Below are 21,206 nucleotides of genomic sequence, written 5' to 3'. Positions count from 1 at the left end.
CAGAGTTCAAACACACTTACTTATGGGAATTGATCCTGTTCCAAAGATTTTTGCTGGCACTGAAAAAGACACAGCCTTGATACAGAGAGAAGCCTTTTGGATGTATACCTTAGACACTGTATACCCTGGGGGACTCAATGACTTCCTGTCCTTTAACTGCTTCTTAAATAGTAGATGACAGGGATCTGTGTTTACATTGATGTGTTTTACCCATAGGATTTTTCATATGCTGCTGCTGCTGATTGCAGGGACCCTATAAGGACAGGGGTAACCCCCACAGGCAATTCTCCTCACATATAACACACGCCAGTGATGGTACAACTTGAATCTTTATTGCATGTGTTCACAGCTCATCTCCCATGCAAGGAGGTGCAGATCATAGGCACCACTAACCTAAACCTCGCAGCTTGCATACATCTTTCCTGGGTCAGAGCATAGCTCGCAGGACCCTTCCCTGGAATAAGCCAAAGGAGCTTGAGCCTCAAGAACCCCTTACCCTTAAGCTCCCTTACCCCCTGCTTACCCCCTGATGGGGTAAGGGAAATCCAGCCACCTCCCTAAGAGAGGCTATCTGGAACAGAGAACACTAAATTTAGATGGATGCCATGTTTTATACCACTGAGGAGGGTCCCACTCCTTAGGCCCGGTCAGAGGGCAGCACCCCCTCCAGAACCGCACCCCCACATTCACGTGCTCCAGTGGTCCCAGCTAGCACCTGGAGACAACAACAAATTATCAAGCTCATGGTGAACACACATGATGACTCATGTTATGAGGGATTTAACCCCAACACTGCCTGCTCCTTACCAGGACTTACAGTTTTGAGGATAGAGAAATAAGTAGCCTGGGGCACTGGGCTACATAAATATGAGAATAAGGACTGAAATTCATTGAAGTAGAGGAGATAAGTCTCCATTTTTGTTACCCCTACGGGATCAAAGTGTTGAAGTGTTTGTTGGGGGGTAAGTGTGCTTATCCTTGCCAGAGGGGACTCTTTACTTGGTAAAGCCCAGTGGGGCTGGGAGTGGCGAGTGGGAGGTGCTCATTTAAACTTGAGTTCTGGGAGCCCACTGGCATCAATGACCGGGTCACATGCGCCTGGCTTGAGTGTTACGGGTCATCGCTTCCCGCCTTTAACCCTTTGAACGAGCACTCTGGCAGGGGTAGCGCTTACCAATTATTTTATGTTTATGTAACGGGTATTCCCTGTGAATACAGATGCTACTACCTGCTGTGTAACCTGTGTGGCTCTCAGGAGCCTAAGCCTCCGCTTGGGGAGCCTGTGGTACATAAATATAATACGATCCCGTGGTGCAACGCCTCCACCTGGGAGGGATCCCAATGGAGTGGGAGGAGGCCCTCACAGGAAACAATCACATTAAGCAAACAGTTGTAAAACAGAACTGGCTTTACTGCATAGCATGTACTTATTCATAAATCAACAGGTGTCCCTCTCTAGAGGAGACACTGACTACTGCGTCTCGCAGGACGCTCCCACCTACACCAGGTGATCCCACCCCATGTCCAATAACCCCACACAATATGTCCCGCACCCTTAAAGGGAGAGGATATGTGTGACTGCACAGCCACTAGTCCCGTAATAATAATATATGTAGGATCGTTGGTGCACTTGTTGATGGTTACCTGCCGAGCACTCCAGTGCCCGGGCCTGCAACGGAGCTTCGCAAAGGATCCGATGACGGAGGAACACAGGAACTACCGTCCGGGGCGATCCCACCTGGATGGCCTCTGCAGCGGTAGCGGAGGTCTGAGCCCAAACTTCTGGATGGATGCGCAGCGTCCGCTGTGTCCCTAACTGACTCTGTGTAGTAAGGGGCAGGGTCCCTAACCTGGGGCCTGTCCCTACAACACTCAACTACAGGTGACTCAGGATTACCTGGGGCCTAGGGGGCTGCTGGCCTAGTGCAGGGAGTCACTGACTGCTGCACCCTACCTCCTTCCCCTAGCTGCTCCTGGCGCCGACTGACCAACGTGCTCAGAGCCCGCGAAATGTATCAATCCCTCTGTGCAGGGAGATACTCTAACCCTATTGGTTCCCTGGTGTCACGTGGGGTGCTCAGAGGCTCATGGGACTTGTAGTTCCTTCCAAGAGCCTTCCCTGGTAGGCTAGCGTTCGCGTGCTTATCACTGCGCATGCGCAATGCAACTTGCAATGGCGGCGTCCCGCACCACGAGCCGCCGGGACCTTCACAACGCGACCGCAGCCCTAGCAATGGCCTGCACGCGTCCCCGACAACCGGCTACATCCCTACGATAGCACGCTGCTCGCGCACATGCCCCCACACCTCCCCGCAAACGGCCACAGTGAATACGAGGAGGGGGGGGGGTCCGCAACAGAAGGGGGGAACCTGGATACATCCTCCCCCTGGTGAAAACCCCAACGTCCTCGCTTGGGACACAACTCAATATAACTATGTACAAAACTTATATAATGAAAATGGCACAACATTGTTATATAATAAAAATTGCAACAACCAATGCGATCTTAACTTATCATCTCTAGATCAGATTGCGCATTTCAGTGAACATATTTATAACTGAGGCTAGCTTGGCTTTAACTTGCTGCTGAGACTCATAGTGAGGTGCCCCTAATGAATCATAAGCCACTCTAGTGGGAGGGTGTCTCACTCGCTGACTTTTGCGAGTTTCGGTCTCAAATTCTTCATCTTGAGAAATATCATCGTAGGCTTGAGGCCTAGACTCTCTGGCAGCGGGTGGACCAGTTTGGGGAAAGTCTCTTTGTAAAGGAACATTGTCTCTTTGTACTTGAACATTGTCTCCTTGTAGAAGAAAAACACTTCCTGTGGCGCTGAAGCAAGGATAGAGATGGGATTGTAGACAAAGTTCTTCTTTTGATCAATACCTCAAGAAAAAAGACAAAACATGCAGACAACACTGCAATAGTGCATTACCCAGGGACAACAAAGATATTAAATGAAGAGAGCAATTTAATACATTATAAAAAACACATATGAAACACAATGATTATAATAAAAAACATTCTGTGCCTCAGCACTAGACGTTGGATCTTGAAACTTGCTCCGCCTTTGTTAAAATTGAAAACCTACTCACCAAAAGTGACTAGGACATTTGCATTTGTCTAATGGTCTTGTGAACAGGTAAACCGCTTGCCGTGGGATGATTTGCACCTGTCAACGAAGGAGGATCCCCTTCTATGCTCGGCGTGCGCTTGCTGCCAGAGTCTAGGTCGATCCACTCCTCCTCTGACGTCACCACTTGAATGTCACAGCTACGGTGTCCCTGCGATGCCACAAAACCTCCTATGCGTTTCGAAACTCCAACTAGTGGGTTTCTTTGTCTCTTTGTAACTGAACATTGTCTCTCTGTACTTGAACATTGTCTCTTTGCGGCACAAAACTCGGGGTGTTAGGATCTAACGATTGATTACGTGATGAACTCTCTGAAGATGGTGTTTGAACCGCAGGCTCATTACCCGTTGCTCCTTCGGGAGGTGCCCACCAATCTCTGTTGGATGTTCCCTCCAAAAAGTCTTGAATTATTTCCTCTGTGGTCCCTGAATTCCCGGTAGACTCTTCGGGCTCACTGTCATCTACTACTGTTTCTGGCTCACCTTCTCCCAGTTGTGGGATAGGTAACAGATGGTTTCGGTGCAAGACCTTGATCCTGCCATTCACGTCACGTATCCGATACTAGAGAGCAACAAACCGTGTAATAGCTCTAAGAGCATGTGTAGTGTGTGCCAAGCAGGGCAAAATCAATATTGAATGATAAATGGAGTTGACACCGGGATGAGGGGTTATGGATTGAAAAGCGCTGGATAACGGGTCAAGCAAGAGAGGGCTGTATGCATGAGGAACAAGAGGTACTTACTCAGTCCCAAGCCCTGGCCAAGTTGTGCCCGGTGTGGAGTCCACGCGACTCACCAGATCACCGCTCTGCTCGCCTTGCTTACAGCTCCAGTCCTGACGCTGTGAATGCAGAAGCGTCTCCCTCTGTGTCTGCGGCTGCATCCGCATCCGGTGGTGAACGCTGATCCCGTCACATGACAGCAGAGAAGGGGAAGGATCGATGGTCCATCCGCTCCAAAAAAAGTATAGAACTCACTAGCAGAGAGGCGCCATAGTAGGCGTGAAACGCGTGGGAGAGATTTTTTTGTGCTGTTTGTTACTTTGATTTTATGTAGTTTAATAAATTAGTGTTTTTAACCTCTCTGCTGGTGAGTTCTATACCTTTTTTTTGGAGCGGATGGACCATCGATCCTTCCCCTTCTCTGCTGTCACGTATGCGATAGACAGGAAGACCCGGCATTTGGGACTCTACATGGAAGGGTCCCTCTCTCCAGCGATTGGCTAATTTGTGCTTGCCAGGGATCCCTAAGTTGCGTAACAGAACTGCGTCTCCTGGTTGAAGTTCTCTGTACCTGTAAGGAATCCGCTCCACGGTTTACTGGTTGCCTTACCTTGCAGAACTGTGCAGTCCTGGAGCACCTCTCCTGATGTTTGCTGCAGCCTGGATTCACTCACCAAAGCAATACACACTCCCTCTGGTATCTATTGCAGCTGTGCAGCCTATCACTGCAACCTAGACTTGCATTCACTCATTGGAGCAGTACCTTCACACCCCCCTCCGGGGATTGGCCCGCTGGCCTTTAAGTACTGTCTTCCCATAATGCTCCCTGCCGAGCATAGTCCTTACTGGATGTCACTTACTGTTCTGCCACAAGCCCTCGCTTGTTCCTGTCTCTCATGCTGAAGCGGAGTATTCTCCTTGTTGTCTGCAGCTCCAGGTTTCCTAAGGCCGGCTGCTATATTCATACAGCGGTCTGCTCCAGTCTCCTGTGTTGTAGCTGAGTAGTCTTCTTGTTGACTTCAGCTCCTTGTTTCCTGTGACCGGCTGCTATATTCACGCAGCGGTCTGCTCCTGTTCTCCTGTGCTGAAGCAGAGGTTTCGTCCCTGCGTCCTTCAGCCTCCTGGATTCCTGCACAGAAGCGGAGGTTTCGTCCCTGCGTCCTTCAGCTTCTTGGATTCCTGCACTGCAGCGGTGGTTTCCCTGTCTTTCTATAGCTTCCTGGTTCCTGGGGCCTACTCTTTCCCTAATCTAGAGAGGCCGTGTCCTGGTTCCTGCGCTGTTACAGAGGATTCCCCAGGCCGCTCAGGACTCTTGCGCTGTAGCACTGGTTCACCCGTGCAGCTAAGCGGTGTGCTACGCTGGTCTGCTTACCATCTCCTGTGACCAGCACCATGGGCCATGGCCGTCGCTCGCGCAGAGCCCAACCCCGCGCTCCTAAGCTGAAGCGGGGTTCTCCTGACTACATGTTGCCAAACTCTTGCTTGAACAATGTTTATCCTGATATCTCCAGCCCTGACCCTGGCTTGTACAACGACGACGCTGTCTTCTCCTATCCTGATCCTGCGATGTACGACAACGAACTGCGCAATCCGGATCAGCCTGCGCGGTCTCAGGTCGGTGCTTTAACAACCCCACCTCAGCCTCGCGGTCCGACCCAGGTTTGTGGCGAGCACAATCGTGACAGTACCGTACTTTGTGATCGTACCTCCTTTTGTTATTGGCGTTCAGTCTGGCGGTAGCTCTTTCTGCTAACTGATAAGCATGGTGCAGACTGTCCTGAAGTCTTTGTACATATTTATAGTGAGCCATATTGGGTACCCCATCGGTAGACACCCGCATGCGTATGTCAATTGGCAATCTGGCTTCTCGTCCAAACATCATAAAGTATGGTGTGTACCCGGTGGACTCGTGCCTAGTGCAATTGTAGGCATGTACCAAAGCCTCTACATGCTTGCTCCACTCCCCTTTTTGGGAATCCTTCAGTGTGCCTAGCATATCCAGCAATGTCCGATTAAATCTTTCCGGGAGTGCATCTCCCTCGAGATGATATGGAGTAGTCCTGGATTTCTGAATATTCAACAGTGTTAACAATTCTTTGATCAACTTGCTCTCAAAATCTCGTCCCTGATCTGAATGCATCCTGTTGGGCAGGCCATAGTGCACAAAATATTTCTCCCACAGCATTTTAGCCACAGTGGTAGCTTTCTGATCTTTTGTGGGAAAGGCTTGCACGTATCGAGTGTAATGATCTGTCACTACTAGTACATTCCCTATACCCTTTGAATCAGGCTCTATACACAGAAAGTCCATACATACTACATCCATAGGCCCGGAGCTCTTGAGATGGCCCATTGGGGCAGCACGAGTGGGCAGGGTCTTCCTATGAATGCATCGTAAACATTTCCGGCAGTGTTGTTCAATGGACTTCCTCATTCTTGGCCAGAAAAACCTGTCTCCCACTAAACCCAGAGTCTTATCCACCCCCAAATGTCCATGATCATCATGTAGTGATCTTAAAACTAGGCCTTGCAGTCGCCGGGGTAGAAAGAGTTGTCGACGATCAGGATGATTGTGGAACTGAACAACCCTGTAGAGCAGCCCGTTATCCATCTCAAATTTGTCCCATTCTCACATGAGGAGGCCTACCTCATTGGAAGGAGCTCGTTTCACTAGGGAGGGATCATTGTGGCGTAGTGCTTCTCGGACAGCCGTAGCCGCAGGATCACGTGTCTGTGCTATTACCAATTCCTTCCAAGTGAAGATAACGTTTTGAGTTAGACCCATACCATCAGGGTGACAGTAAGCTTTTCGAAGGCCTTGAGATTGACACCCTAAAGAATCCGCGACCCTTAACTCTGAGAATGCCACTCGATCATTTACAATAGCCGCAGTGGAAACATGGCTCTCATTCCTGGTCCCGGGATTTCTTCCCAAGGCCCGTCATCCGAGATCTCGCCCAATCCTGATCTTCTAGAGAGAGCATCGGCGCCTATATTGAGAGGTCCAGGTTTATATCTTAGAGAAAAATGGTAATTGGCGAGGGTGGCCATCCATCTATGACCGGTTGCATCTAATTTGGCTGTTGTTTGTACATAGGTCAGCGGATTGTTATCCGTTCTGACTTCGAAGGTAACCCTGTAGAGATAGTCATGTAGTTTTTCAGATATAGCCCATTTGAGGGCAAGAAACTCCAGCTTGTGGACAGGATAATTCTTTTCACTGGGGTCAGACTTCTACTTGCATAGGCCACCGGTCGCAGCCCAGTCGGATACTTCTGATGTAGCACCGCTTCCAATCCGTTAAGGCTGGCATCTACGTGCAGGATGTATGGCTTCTCAGGGTCAGCATAAGCCAGGACTGGAGCTTCCGTTAAACTCTTTTTAAGCCCTTTAAACTCTTCTTCACATGCTGGTGTCCACCGATCTCCGAAAGGTGTTCTCGGAGTGGTCTTCTTCTGCTTGGGTTCTTCTGGATAGACTTTCAGCAAGTTGTTCAGCACGGCCGCTTGCTTGGAATATCCATCTACAAACCGTCGATAGTACCCGCAAAATCCGAGAAAGGACCTCAGTTCCATCACATTCTCGGCTCTCGGCCAATTCACCACCGCTTCTACCTTGGCCGGATCAGTGGCCACTCCATCTGCCGATACAATATGGCCCACGTAAGTGACCGAGGTCCGGCAAAAACGACACTTGTCTAGGGAGAGTTTCAATCCTTCTTGATCCAGTCGGTCCAGCACCTTCATCAGCCGAGTCTCATGTTCTTCGAGAGTTGCCCCGAACACAATTATGTAATCTAAGAATACCAGACACTCCCGAGGACACATGTCGCCAATCGTCTTCTCCATAAGCCGTTGAAAGGTGGCGGGAGCATCGCAAATATCTTGGGGCATCCGGGTGAACTGATAGAAGCCCAATGGACAGACGAATGCCGTCTTTTCCTGATGAGCCGTGCTCATGGGAACCTGGTAGTATCCCGATCGAAGGTCCAACACGCTAAACCACTGGCTTCCGGACAATGCACTGAGGATCTCTTCTATGCGTGGAAGCGTGTATTGGTCAGGCACCGTACATTTATTCAGAGTTCTGTAGTCCACACATAATCGCACGGACCCATTCTTCTTACGGACCACCACAATCGGCGAGGCATAAGGGCTTCGAGATTCGGTCACTTAGCCGGCGGTTTCCATCTCTTTCAAGAGACCCCGCACATCTTCTACGTCTCGAGGTGCTATACGCCGAGACCTCTCTAAACGGAGTCTCGTCATTCAGATGGATGGTGTGCTGAGCACTTCTACTGCATCCCACATCCATCTCGCTAGTAGAGAACACTCCCCGTCTCTCTCAATTGTCCACGTAGCCTCTCCTTCCATTCCTCTTCCAGGGGAGACTCTCCGAAGTCAAATTGTAGGTCCTCAGGCTCCCCCCCCACCTACCCAGTCAGCCTGGACAGTTGCTGTATCGTCTACAGGATCCACCGGGTAAACTCTACCCAGCCGTTGTCCTCGTTCCAGTGACACCGTATGAAGCGACATGTTTTGGATAGTCACCTTAACCTTCCTGGTGACTTTGGATGACCACTCTCGTACTTCAGGTATCATCCGATATCCCCAATGGAGTTCAGACTCGGGAAGGATCTATAGCGAAAAGTATCGGTCCTGTTCATACCGTTGGGGGTACGCGATCTGTGCCGTCACACACTGTACTCCTCCTGGCGGAATCTCCAGTAACCCTTGCTCTAGATTAAAGATATCGCCATACTCTTCTTCATATGCCACTCGATAGCATTCTTCCCGTAGGCCAGGGGCTATATTCAGGGATGCCAACGGTAGCTCACCGGCTTCTTGCAGGAAGGAGCGAATCACGACCTCACTATATCTGCATTCATGCCCAGTATGATGGGGGCACTGGGATGTTCTCGAGCCCCTGGGCAGACCAGGACTTCCACCAACATGGGGTGCGACTTGTTAGTGTTCAACTGGAGGATGTCTAGCTTGACCGCCACTATTCTGTCGATGGGGTAATCATCTTTGCTCAACCCCCACAAGGTCATATTTTCGGCGGACTGCAAGGGCAGGTGGCTGAGGTGCTGGTCATAAAATGGACGGTAGATGGTCACCTGTGACCCAGTATCCATCAATGCTGAAGAATAGATCCCCTCCACAATGATTCCGATTATGGCGATGGGCCCTACTCGACAGTAAGCGTCTGGTGGTGGATTTTCTGTTGTGACAGTATCCCTTGAGTCTTTTTCTGTCTCCTCGGGTAATGCCGGGAAGGAAGTGAGGGCTTGCTGTGCCCGTACCGTGCAGGACTTGGCGACCGTATGGGGTTTTCGAGGATTTGAGCAGAACCTTGAGATATGTCCGTCTTCCCCACAGTTGTAACAGCGTAAGTCAGGGCGCGATCTTGCCCGGCCTGAGGACCGAGGGGGCGATCGGTACACTTCAGTAGCCTCTACATCTTTCTCTTTCTTGGTCCCCTTTTCTTTAGGTACTGGTGCTTCCTTGGCATCCTCCTTGCGGCCGTCCTTGCCTTTGTTAGGGGTTTGAAAATGCAGTTGTACTTCATGCCTCCGGATATACACTGGCGACACACTTTATTCGAGCGTGGCTAGTCCCACGAATTCGGGTATACCCGGGTGTATTGAGGTTTGTGACTGTTTTCTGCCCGAGTGCATTGAGGTATTTTCCAAGCAGGGATTGAAGCATTTTATTTCCGCTGGCTGCAATACTGCACAGTATATATATATATACTGCATTACAATTCATGAATTTATGCCATCTGGTAGACACGCGAAGCATTGCAGCCTATTAAATCCTAATCATTATCATTTAACAGATCAGCCGCCCGTCAGCCAGGCATGAACCCAGGCTGGGAAGGCAAATGCAACGGGGCTTGTCAGAGGTGAGGAGCGGCACATTCCAGGTATCTGCCAGGTACATACCGGGTATTTGCTCGAATAAAGTGTGTCGGTGCAGTACCGCATTAATTCCATGTAGTTTGGTGTTGTAGCAGTGACGGGGGCACCTCGCATCAACATAGCTGTAGTGTCCAGCAGCAGTGAACCTTTCAATAGTTGCTTGTATCGATGTCGATCCCCTGCCGCGGCCACCACAATCTTTCTGGACAGGAGAGTCCCTAGGGACAGCTGGAGCTTGCAGGCGAACGTGGAAAAGTCTTCTCCTTCCCTTTGCCGAAGAGCTTTGAATTTTGCCATCAGCTCATCTTCATCGTCTTCAAGGACTGGGTGAGCATTTCTAACAACTCATAAGCCGTCACGTCTCCTTCTACTTCCCAATGCGTTCGAACCAGTAGTGCAGCTGGAGGCCGTAGGCTCTCCACTAGTCGTTGCCGCTTGACGGCCTCGGAACACGACCATTCAGCTAATATGTGGATGGTATGTTCTCTCCATGTTACAAACACTTCTTCTCCGGTAGGTGTCGACAGTGTTCCGGAAAAGGACTTTAGTTTCCTGTAATTTTGAGGTTGAGAGGCGAGAGTCACTGTTTCGATAAGTTGAGGCACAGTCATGTTCAGGGGGAATCCTCCAGGGATGGGGCCTCTGTCAGCCCCAAAATTGCCAGTACGGGAGGGGCTGGAGCATTGGTTGAGGGTTCATCAGGGACAGGGGATGACAGTGATTGCCTCTGGGCCCAGCTAGTGGCTCCCTAAAATGCACTTGAAGAAAAGGTCACTCGGGGTGGGTGAGAAGTACTGGCAGGGGTACTTGAGATGGGCGGTATCGTCTGCCAGTCACTGGTAGAGGGTTCATCCGCAACCAGTTCAGTGGTTGGAGAGCGTGAAGAGGTGAACACCTCTCTGATTTCGGGTAGGGCTGCAAACACTACCGAATAGCCTCCGGGCGGGGCCTCTGAGCCTTGTAAGGTCCGGGGCACATTGTCCCGGCATATCTCACGCCCTGCCGTAAATAGTATGGTGCTCCATTCAAAGTTGAAGTCATATTCCCGCGGCCCTGTGTGCCCCAAAGTGTCAATACCCAGCAGTTTCCCTAATGAGTCTCGTATTTTGCTCGTGGATGCTGTGACCGGAACGTTCCCTACAGCAACTACATGACTGGGTGGTTCGCTGACCTTGAAGGCCCACGCGTGGACTTCCGGGCTGGACGGGGAGAACATGATGAGCAATTTGGGTAATTATACACAATTTTACTAGGCACCCCAGGTCTGAATCTCAGCAGCGCCTCCAAATGTAACGGGTATTCCCTGTGAATACAGATGCTACTACCTGCTGTGTAACCTGTGTGGCTCTCAGGAGCCTAAGCCTCCGCTTGGGAAGCCTGGGGTACATACATATAATACGATCTCGTGGTGCAACGCCTCCACCTGGGAGGGATCCCAACGGAGTGGGAGGAGGCTCACACAGGAAACAATCACATTAAGCAAACAGTTGTAAAACAGAACTGGCTTTACTGCATAGCATTTACTTATTCATAAATCAACAGGTGTCCCTCTCTAGAGGAGAAAATGACTACTGCGTCTCGCAGGACGCTCCCACCTACACCGGGTGATCCCACCCCGTGTCCAATAACCCCACACAATATGTCCCGCACCCTTAAAGGGAGAGGATATGTGTGACTGTGCAGCCACTAGTCCCGTAATAATAACATATTTAGGATCGTTGGTGCACTTGTTGATGGTTAACTGCCGAGCACGCCAGTGCCCGGGCCTGCAACGGAACTTCGCAAGGGATCCGATGACGGAGGAACACAGGAACTACCATCCGGGGCGATCCCACCCGGATGGCCTCTGCAGCGGTAGCGGAGGTCTGAGCCCAAACTTCTGGATGGACGTGCAGCGTCCGCTGTGTCCCTAACTGACTCTGTGTAGTAAGGGGCAGGGTCCCTAACCTGGGGCCTGTCCCTACAACACTCAACTACTGGTGACTGAGGACTATCTGGGGCCTAGGGGGCTGCTGGCCTAGTGCAGGGAGTCACTGACTCCTGCACCCTACCTCCTTCCCCTAGCTGCTCCTGGCGCCGACTGACCAACGTGCTCAGAGCCCGCGAAATGTATCAATCCCTCTGTGCAGGGAGATACTCTAACCCTATTGGCTCCCTGGCGTCACGTGGGGCGCTCAGAGGCTCATGGGACTTGTAGTCACTTCCAAGAGCCTTCCTTGGTAGGCTAGCGTTCGCGCGCTTATCACTGCGCATGCGCAACGCAACTTGCAATGGCGGCGTCCTGGAGCCGCCGGGACCTTCGCAACGCGACTGCAGCCCTAGCAACGGCCCGCACGCGTCCCCGACAACCGGCCGCATCCCTACGATAGCGCGCTGCTCGCGCACATGCCCCCACACCTCCCCGCGAACGGCCGCAGTAAGTATGAGGAGGGGGGGGCCGCAACGGAAGGGGGGAACCTGGCTACAGTTAAATAAAAAGCCGCAGTATTGTAATTCCAGACATTGACGTGTCTTTATTTGTGTGTTATTTATGTGGAGTTCTGGGTACTTGAGGTAGAGGGGAGCTCCCTCACAGTCTCACCGGTCATGATTACACTTGCTGTGATGAGGACACTTGCTGATGGTGACTTTTACGCTTGCAATTATGGGATCCTACATTATGGTAAGGTCTGTGATTTCCACTTCTGTAGCAGCTTCTCTTGAATGAATAATTTGTGTCCTTGTACCTGGAAGGTGACTTCTTTACAGAAGCTTTCTTAGACTTCACTAGGTAAACTACAGGTGTGTTCAGTTTAATGGATGAAGCTTGTATTCCTCTTGAATAGGGAGATGCAACCTAACAAGGAAGTACTTCCTCTCTGGTGATAGTGAAAATTAAATGTTGTGTTGCAAGTAGTCTGTTTTGCAGTGCTTTTGTCTGGAACTCAATACTGGTTGATCCCTCAACTGAGATTCCAGACTAGGGCTAATTTTGCAATTTTATAACTATCTACACCAGGGGTGAGTAATCTGGGGGCACGCTCCCCAGGGGTGGCACAAGATTTTCTAGGGGGGGCGCAGTGGTTACAAAGGCCCTGCGCCCTTCCCCAAAGCATTTAATATAAATGCTAGAGGAACTGTGAGGCCTCTGTAAAATCCCTTACCTGCTGCCAGCTGGGACTTCGTGACGCGTCGCCATGGCAACGTGGCGTCAAATGATGCAGCAGGGTCATGTGACGTGACATGTCACGTGACGTGACCTCACATGACCCGATGCGTCATTAAACGCCGGGTTATAGGAGAGGAGGGGGCGCAAACGCTGGGGCTGCGAGGCAGGGGAGGGAGCAGGTCAAAAACTTTGCATATCCCTTATCTACACTATTCAACAATATTAACTATAATACCTTTATCTGTCTGTTAAAATGGAAATACCTTACAATTTTGGATGGGTTAGGAGGTGCAACATTATTTTTTTTAACAATGTAAGAAGTTCCTCAAATTACCAATCTATAAGGAGACACCAGTAAGTGAACAATGTCAAATATCTTAGAGCCAATGACACTCATTTCTGAACAGCATTAGTAACTTTATAGACTTGTAGAAAATAAACTAGTCTGAAAGCATAGGAGTCCCATAAGGATGGCATGTCCAGTAGCCCTATAAAATTCCTTCATGTAGCAATGCTAGAAACACTGCATTGTCCTTAGTCAAGTAGAAGGAATATCAGACAACATCACTATAGTTTAGGATGTATTACAGAAACCATTCCCACTCACTGATGTCCATCCCACTTGACAATTGTATGTACAATAATTGAATTATTTCTTGCTGAAGTGAAAAGGCACACATCATCATCATCTTCATCAACAGCAGCAGCAGCAGCAGCCTACATTTTACTGAAATATATAGACTAAAAAAGCAAGGAAGAGATAAACTGCCCTTAACAAGTGAGCAGACTACAATTCAAAGAACATGGATAAATTACAAATGCATATTAGCGCCATCTGCTGACTGAAGACAGAATATGGTAACAATTACACAATAGAAAACAGGCTGTAATGTAAGCTGTCTGCCAGTACCGGAAGGCCACTCTTCTTATTAGATATCACTCACAGTATCTTACATCTCAGTTTCCATAGGTCTGCTTGTCTACGGTCTATGCAAAAACTTTTCATATGGTACTATTTTTGCCAGCTGTAAGGAACTCTTGTAAGTATGCCAACCACAACAGTGCATGTTTTAGCCTTTCCTCCTATACGGTCATGTAAAGTATTAGGGGAGAGGTGGAACTCTCCACCGCACACTCAGTCTAATCCAAATATTAGCAATGCTTCATATCATCTTCAACAGCTTTCCCAGAGCTTAGGAATAAAGTTTTTATTGGACTCCCTCCATCCCTCTCATGTCGGTGGCCTTGCAAATCCAACCCTCTTACACACCTCGCTCTCTAACTTCCCTCTATTCCCCCCTCCCTTCTCACACTCCCCACTCCCCAATGTATTTCTCTTCACACCACTGTCTCTCACTCTTCCCCCTTCTCTCTCACTCTCCCCCACTTTCACTCTTCCCCACCTCCCCCACTCTTTCCCACCTCTCACTCTTCCCTTCTCTCTACCTCCCTCGCTCAGTGTCCCCTCTCTCCTCTCGCTCACTCTCCCCCTTCTCTCCACCTCCTACACCCTCTCACATTCTCCCCCGTCTGCTATCACTCAATGCCTCCCTCCTCTTAATCCTACTCCCTCCCACCTCACACTCAACCTCCTACTCACTACCCCCACTGGCCACACACAGACACACAATACCCCCACAACCCCCCCTAAAAAATACTCCCACAACGCCCCCCCCACACCACACGAACAATACCCCACAAAGCTTATCCCCATACACACATTACCCCACAAAACCCCCTACACACACTTACCTTGGGTAGGACAAGACCATGCCAGGACGCAAGATGCAAAACATGCGCTATGCTCCACACAGTGGGCACAATACAAAAACCACACAGGAATCTGGAGTACAAAATCAGAGGAAGGTTCACCTGTTCCTCCAGCAATGTCGTGTACCTCATCATGTGCATGAAATGCCCAGGGGGCTGCTACTACATGGGTGAGACGGGACAGGGGCTAAACAAGAGAATGAATCTGCATCGCCACAGCATCACACATGGAACAAGAGACAGTTCTGTTGGCGAACATTTATCTGACTCGGGCCATAAGATGAACGATCTGAAGGTGGGCATACTCAAAGGTAATCTTATAACACAGAAAGAGATGGTTGCATGAATACAAATTTATGCAACTGTTCAGGACACTTAGCGGTGGCCAAAACCGAGACCGCAGTTTCATGAGTCACTACCCTGACACAAGAGAACTCTCTTCCTATGAGTGCTAAAGGCAATGTCTATACATACTGCACTATATGAATATACACAGCTGTCTCTTACACATATAAATGTACAATATATACCAATAGGGACCACATAGTATCTACACACTGTGACAAACGGCTTACTCCGGGGCTCCGTCGTTTGTCCGGGACTGTTTAGAACACGGTCTTTTAGGGTAGGTTAAATGATGAGGCGTCACGTACTGTTCCTTTAAACAGGCTATGCCTGGTTTATTCAGTCCCAGGCACTGAGACTGCCACAGTGCATACAACAGAAAACAGATCAAAACAAAAGCTGCTCACCTGAGCGATAACTTAACTTAGATATCCCTGACTCAGGGTTGGAAGTGGCTTTTCCACTTCCAACATCAAAACACGGTACTTTTGCAGTCTTACACAAATGAACAGAAAGATTGAACCTGTTTGGGGAAGAGGCTTCTCCCCTCTGTAGTTCAGCAGCCTTCCAGCCTCCTGGCTCTTGTGGGGAGAGCAGAGCAAACAGGAAATCAGTCTTTCATACCTGATTCCTAATTAGCATGACAGGTGACAGAAATCAGGCAGCAGACAAACTCTGGTCTGGATCTCTCATCCCTCAGTTCCAGCGCTTGCCAAACTGTGGGATGGAGTGTATGTATTATAAGGCTGCACTCCCAGGCCAAACAGGATAGAAACTGTCTAGTATCCTGGGAGCCCTATATACGGAATTTATTACCATCCCCTGGTTTCTGTCACATATCCTCCCCCCCAGCTCAGACCTCGAGGGATGAGCGACCATGGATATTAGGGAGTGCATCCTTGACAACCCGTCAGCATTGCCATGTTTGTGCCCTGACCTGTGTTCCACAGAAAATTTAAAGGGTTGTAGGCTTAGGAACCACCTGGTCACTCTAGCATTCTTTTCCCTGTTTTGACACATCCAGGTAAGGGGTGCATGATCTGTGACCAACCGGAATTTTCTCCCCAACAGGTAGTATTTGAGCGTCTCTACAGCCCACTTTATTGCGAGACACTCTTTCTCTACTATGGAGTAATTTTTCTCCTGGGGATTTAGTTTCCTACTTAAATAAAGGATGGGGTGCTCCTCACCTTGAGACTCCTGGGAGAGTACTGCCCCCAGCCCTACCTCAGATGCGTCGGTTTGGACTACGAACTCTTTGGAGAAGTCAGGTGTGACCAACACTGGTTGGGCACAGAGAGCTTCTTTCAGGCTTCTAAAGGCCTGTTCGGTTTCGGGGGACCACTTTACCATTAGCGGTCCTCTTGCTTTTGTGAGGTCAGTTAGTGGGGTTGCCTTAGTTGCAAAATTGGGAATAAACCTTCTATAGTACCCAATTAACCCCAAAAAGGTCCTTACTTGTTTTTTTGTAACTGGCCTTGGCCAATTTTGTATCGCCTCCACTTTGAGTGTTTGGGGTTTGAGTAAACCTCTGCCAATAGAATATCCCAGATACTTGGCCTCCTCCAGACCAATAGTGCATTTAGCGGGGTTAGCAGTTAGTCCAGCAGACCGGACTGCGTCAAGCACAGCTTGGACCTTTGGAAGGTGGGATTGCCAATCTTCACTATGGATTACCACATCATCCAGGTAGGCGGCAGCATACCGAGCATGTGGTTTTAAAATTTTATCCATCATTCTTTGGAATGTGGCGGGAGCTCCATGTAAGCCAAAAGGCAACACCTTATACTGAAAGAGGCCGTCTGGGGTTGAGAAGGCTGTCTTTTCTTTTGCCCTTTCTGTAAGGGGAACCTGCCAGTACCCTTTTGTTAGGTCTAGGGTTGTGAGATATCGGGCTTTGCCCAGTCTCTCTACAAGTTCATCTACCCTGGGCATAGGATAAGTATCAAATTTTGACACCGCGTTTAGTTTCCGGTAGTCATTACAAAACCTTGTTGTACCATCTGGCTTTGGGACTAAGACTATAGGGCTGTTCCACCCACTTTGGGATTCCTCAATTACACCTAGTTTTAGCATTTTTTTAACCTCTAAACTTATAGCCTTTCTTTTGGCCTCTGGGATTCGGTACGGTTTAAGGTTAACTCGGACCCCCGGTTCAGAGACTAGGTCATGTTCAATTACGCTAGTTCTACCTGGCCGTATAGAGAAGATTTCTTTGTTTCTTTTCACTAAATTCTGAACCTCTCGTTTCTGATGAACAGACAGGGTTTCAGCTATGCTAACCTCTGGGTCAGTTTCTTGATTCTCTGACGGACCTGGGGGTACTAGGGTTAACAAGACTTCTCTATCTTTCCAGGGCTTGAGTAGGTTTATATGGTAAATTTGCTCAGGTTTCCTCCTACCTGGCTGTCTTACCTTATAATTTACTTCTCCCACTCTTTCCAAGACCTCATATGGCCCATGCCATTTAGCAAGGAATTTACTCTCCACGGTGGGAACCAGAACTAGTACCCTATCACCTGGAGAAAAAATTCTGACCCTAGCACCCTTATTATATGTATTCCTCTGTGCTTCTTGAGCTTTCTCCATGTGTTCCCTCACTATGGGTAGGACTGCAGCAATGCGGTCCTGCATCTGGGCAACATGCTCTATTACACTTCTGTAAGGGGTAACCTCGTGTTCCCAAGTCTCTTTGGCTATATCCAGTAAGCCCCTTGGGTGTCGGCCATACAATAGTTCAAACGGGGAGAAGCCTGTGGATGATTGGGGAACTTCCCTAATGGCAAATAACAGGTACGGTAACAAACAATCCCAGTTTTTCCCATCTTTATCAACCGCCCGCCGTAACATGCTCTTTAAGGTTTTATTGAACCTTTCCACTAAACCATCTGTTTGTGGATGATAGACTGAGGTTCTGAGATGCTTGATTTTTAGGAGTTTACATAGCTCTTTCGTTACTTGGGACATAAATGGTGTTCCCTGGTCAGATAGAATCTCTTTAGGAATCCCGACCCGGGAAAACAGAACTACTAACTCTTTTGCTATGTTTTTAGCTGAGGTGCTACGTAGGGGAACTGCCTCCGGATATCGGGTGGCATAATCTAATATTACCAATATATGCTGATGTCCCCTAGCAGACTTTATTAGGGGTCCTACTAAATCCATAGCAATCCGGTCAAATGGTACCTCTATTATGGGAAGGGGTACCAATGGGCTGCGGTACGCCTTGAACGGGGCGGTGATCTGACATTCTGGGCATGAGGAACAATAATTCGTAATTTCTGCCAGAACCCCAGGCCAATAGAAGCTTCGGAGAACCTTTTCTTTTGTCTTTTCCACCCCTAGGTGTCCCCCCAATGGATGACTATGTGCGAGGTGTAATACTACGTTACGGAATGTCCGTGGTACCAACAATTGTTTAGTTGTAACTGATTTCCTTTTATCAACCCGATATACTAGGTCGTTCTCTACCTCGAAGTAGGGGTAAGCAAGTGACCTATCTGGTTGGCCAGGAGTACTATTCTGGTCCCGTATATTTCCCCTTGCTACCGCTAATGTGGGGTCCTCCCACTGGGCCTTCTTAAAACTCCCAGGACTGACCTCTAGGTCAGCGAGGGTCTTATCCGGTTCTGGGGTGGTAAGTGTCTGCTCAACATCTTGATTTGGGGTATTCCCTACCAAAGTAGTGATGGGGAAGGGAATTTTACAGCACTCCTCCTTTTCCCCCTTCTTATTTGGGCCCTCGTCAACCTCCATTTCTGAAAAAGGGAAAGGATTTGTTTCTTCTAATACTTCGTTATGGTCCGCTATTGAACTCTGGGCGCTATTCTGAGCGGGGGACCACATTTTTAGAAAATGGGGAAAGTCGGTCCCTATTAACACATCATGTGCCAGTTTGGGTACAATACCCACCTTGAAATCTAAAGAACCAAACTCTGTTTCAAAAAAAACATCAACAGTGGAATATTCATGATTATCCCCATGTATACAACAAATTGCCACTCTTTGTGAACTGTTTCCCTGTTTCTTCTTAATGGGCAAGAGGTATTCGGACACTAGTGTGACCATGCTCCCAGAGTCAAGAAGTGCCCGAACCCTCTTACCATTAACCTTTACAAATGCCCACAGATGGTTATTCAAGGGGTCCTCTGGGCTAGGGCCCATACATTGGGACAACAGCGAATAAGGTTCCACGCTGTTGCATTGCATGGGCTCATCATTTAGTGGGCAGATTTTTGCTGTGTGGCCCCTCTCGTGACAATTTACACATTTAGGTACATAGTCTGTGTCCCACTTAGAGCCTTTTCCCGGCTCCCCATGTTGGCTATTGCCCTTAGTGTGCGAACCACTGTTGCTGGTGCTGCGTGAAGGTGGTCGCCGCTCTTCAGCGCCCCTTAACCCCGGTACCCTTTTACCGTCTCTGGAAGAGTCCTGGAACCTCGGGTAGTGGGGTTGCTCCACGACTGTGGGTTGCGGGTGCTCTTCTGCTGCATTGTACCTTTCTACGAGGGCCACAAGCTCATCCGCATTGTGGGGGTCACTCCGACTGACCCAACGGCGTAAGGCAGAGGGAAGTTTCCTCAAGAACTGGTCCATGACCAACCGTTCCACGATGTGGCTGGCTGAGTTGATCTCGGGTTGTAGCCACTTCCGGGCGAGGTGGATTAGGTCATACATCTGGCTTCGGGTGGCTTTATCCATCGTGAAGGACCATGCGTGAAACCTTTGGGCGCGAACAGCCGTGGTTACGCCGAGGCGGGCGAGGATCTCGAACTTCAATTTTGCATAGACGTTAGCTTCGGCTGGCTCTAGATCAAAGTAAGCCTTCTGGGGTTCGCCGCTTAGGAAGGGTGCGATTAGACCAGCCCACTCAGCTTCTGGCCATCCCTCTCTCTGTGCCGTGCGTTCAAACGTGAGAAGATAGGCTTCCACATCATCCGAGGGTCCCATCTTCTGAAGGTAGTGGCTTGCCCTGGTCATTTTCGGAACTGGGGCTGCCGCTGCCAGTGGAAGGTTACTGATAGTCCCCCTCAGGATCTCGAGTTCCTGCTGAAAGCCCTGAGCGAACCGCTGTTGCTCCTCTCTCAGCAAGCGGTTTGTCTCTTGCTGGTTTGCATTCGCGTTTTGCAGGGCTTCATTCGTCTGTTGCTGGTTTGCATTCGCCTGTTGCTGGTTGGCATTCGCCTGTTGCTGGTTGGCATTAATCTCTTGCTGGGCTATTAGCAGCTGTTGCTGGGCTGCATTCGTCTGCTGCTGGTTTGCATTAGTTTCTTGCTGGGCTATTAACAGCTGTTGCTGGGTTTCATTTGCGTCTTTCTGGGCAGCGACATTGCGTACCAGCGCACCCACCACGTCTTCCATCTTGTTTGCAGAGGATGAAAAAAACTTTTTTTTTTTTTTTTTTTTTTTTTCAAAGTTCTTCAACCCGCAGACCCCCTAGTGTTCTGCCCGCATTCTCCACCATATGTGACAAACGGCTTACTCCGGGGCTCCGTCGTTTGTCCGGGACTGTTTAGAACACGGTCTTTTAGGGTAGGTTAAATGATGAGGCGTCACGTACTGTTCCTTTAAACAGGCTATGCCTGGTTTATTCAGTCCCAGGCACTGAGACTGCCACAGTGCATACAACAGAAAACAGATCAAAACAAAAGCTGCTCACCTGAGCGATAACTTAACTTAGATATCCCTGACTCAGGGTTGGAAGTGGCTTTTCCACTTCCAACATCAAAACACGGTACTTTTGCAGTCTTACACAAATGAACAGAAAGATTGAACCTGTTTGGGGAAGAGGCTTCTCCCCTCTGTAGTTCAGCAGCCTTCCAGCCTCCTGGCTCTTGTGGGGAGAGCAGAGCAAACAGGAAATCAGTCTTTCATACCTGATTCCTAATTAGCATGACAGGTGACAGAAATCAGGCAGCAGACAAACTCTGGTCTGGATCTCTCATCCCTCAGTTCCAGCGCTTGCCAAACTGTGGGATGGAGTGTATGTATTATAAGGCTGCACTCCCAGGCCAAACAGGATAGAAACTGTCTAGTATCCTGGGAGCCCTATATACGGAATTTATTACCATCCCCTGGTTTCTGTCACAACACATTAATAGTAATGCAACACCCTCTAACATTTCTACACCTCCCCACACAATTGGTATACACTCCCCCTCCACACAC

The sequence above is a fragment of the Ascaphus truei genome, chromosome 2, assembly GCF_040206685.1.
Source record: "Ascaphus truei isolate aAscTru1 chromosome 2, aAscTru1.hap1, whole genome shotgun sequence".
Lineage (NCBI taxonomy): Eukaryota > Metazoa > Chordata > Amphibia > Anura > Ascaphidae > Ascaphus > Ascaphus truei.
This window is presented reverse-complemented; position numbering follows the sequence as displayed.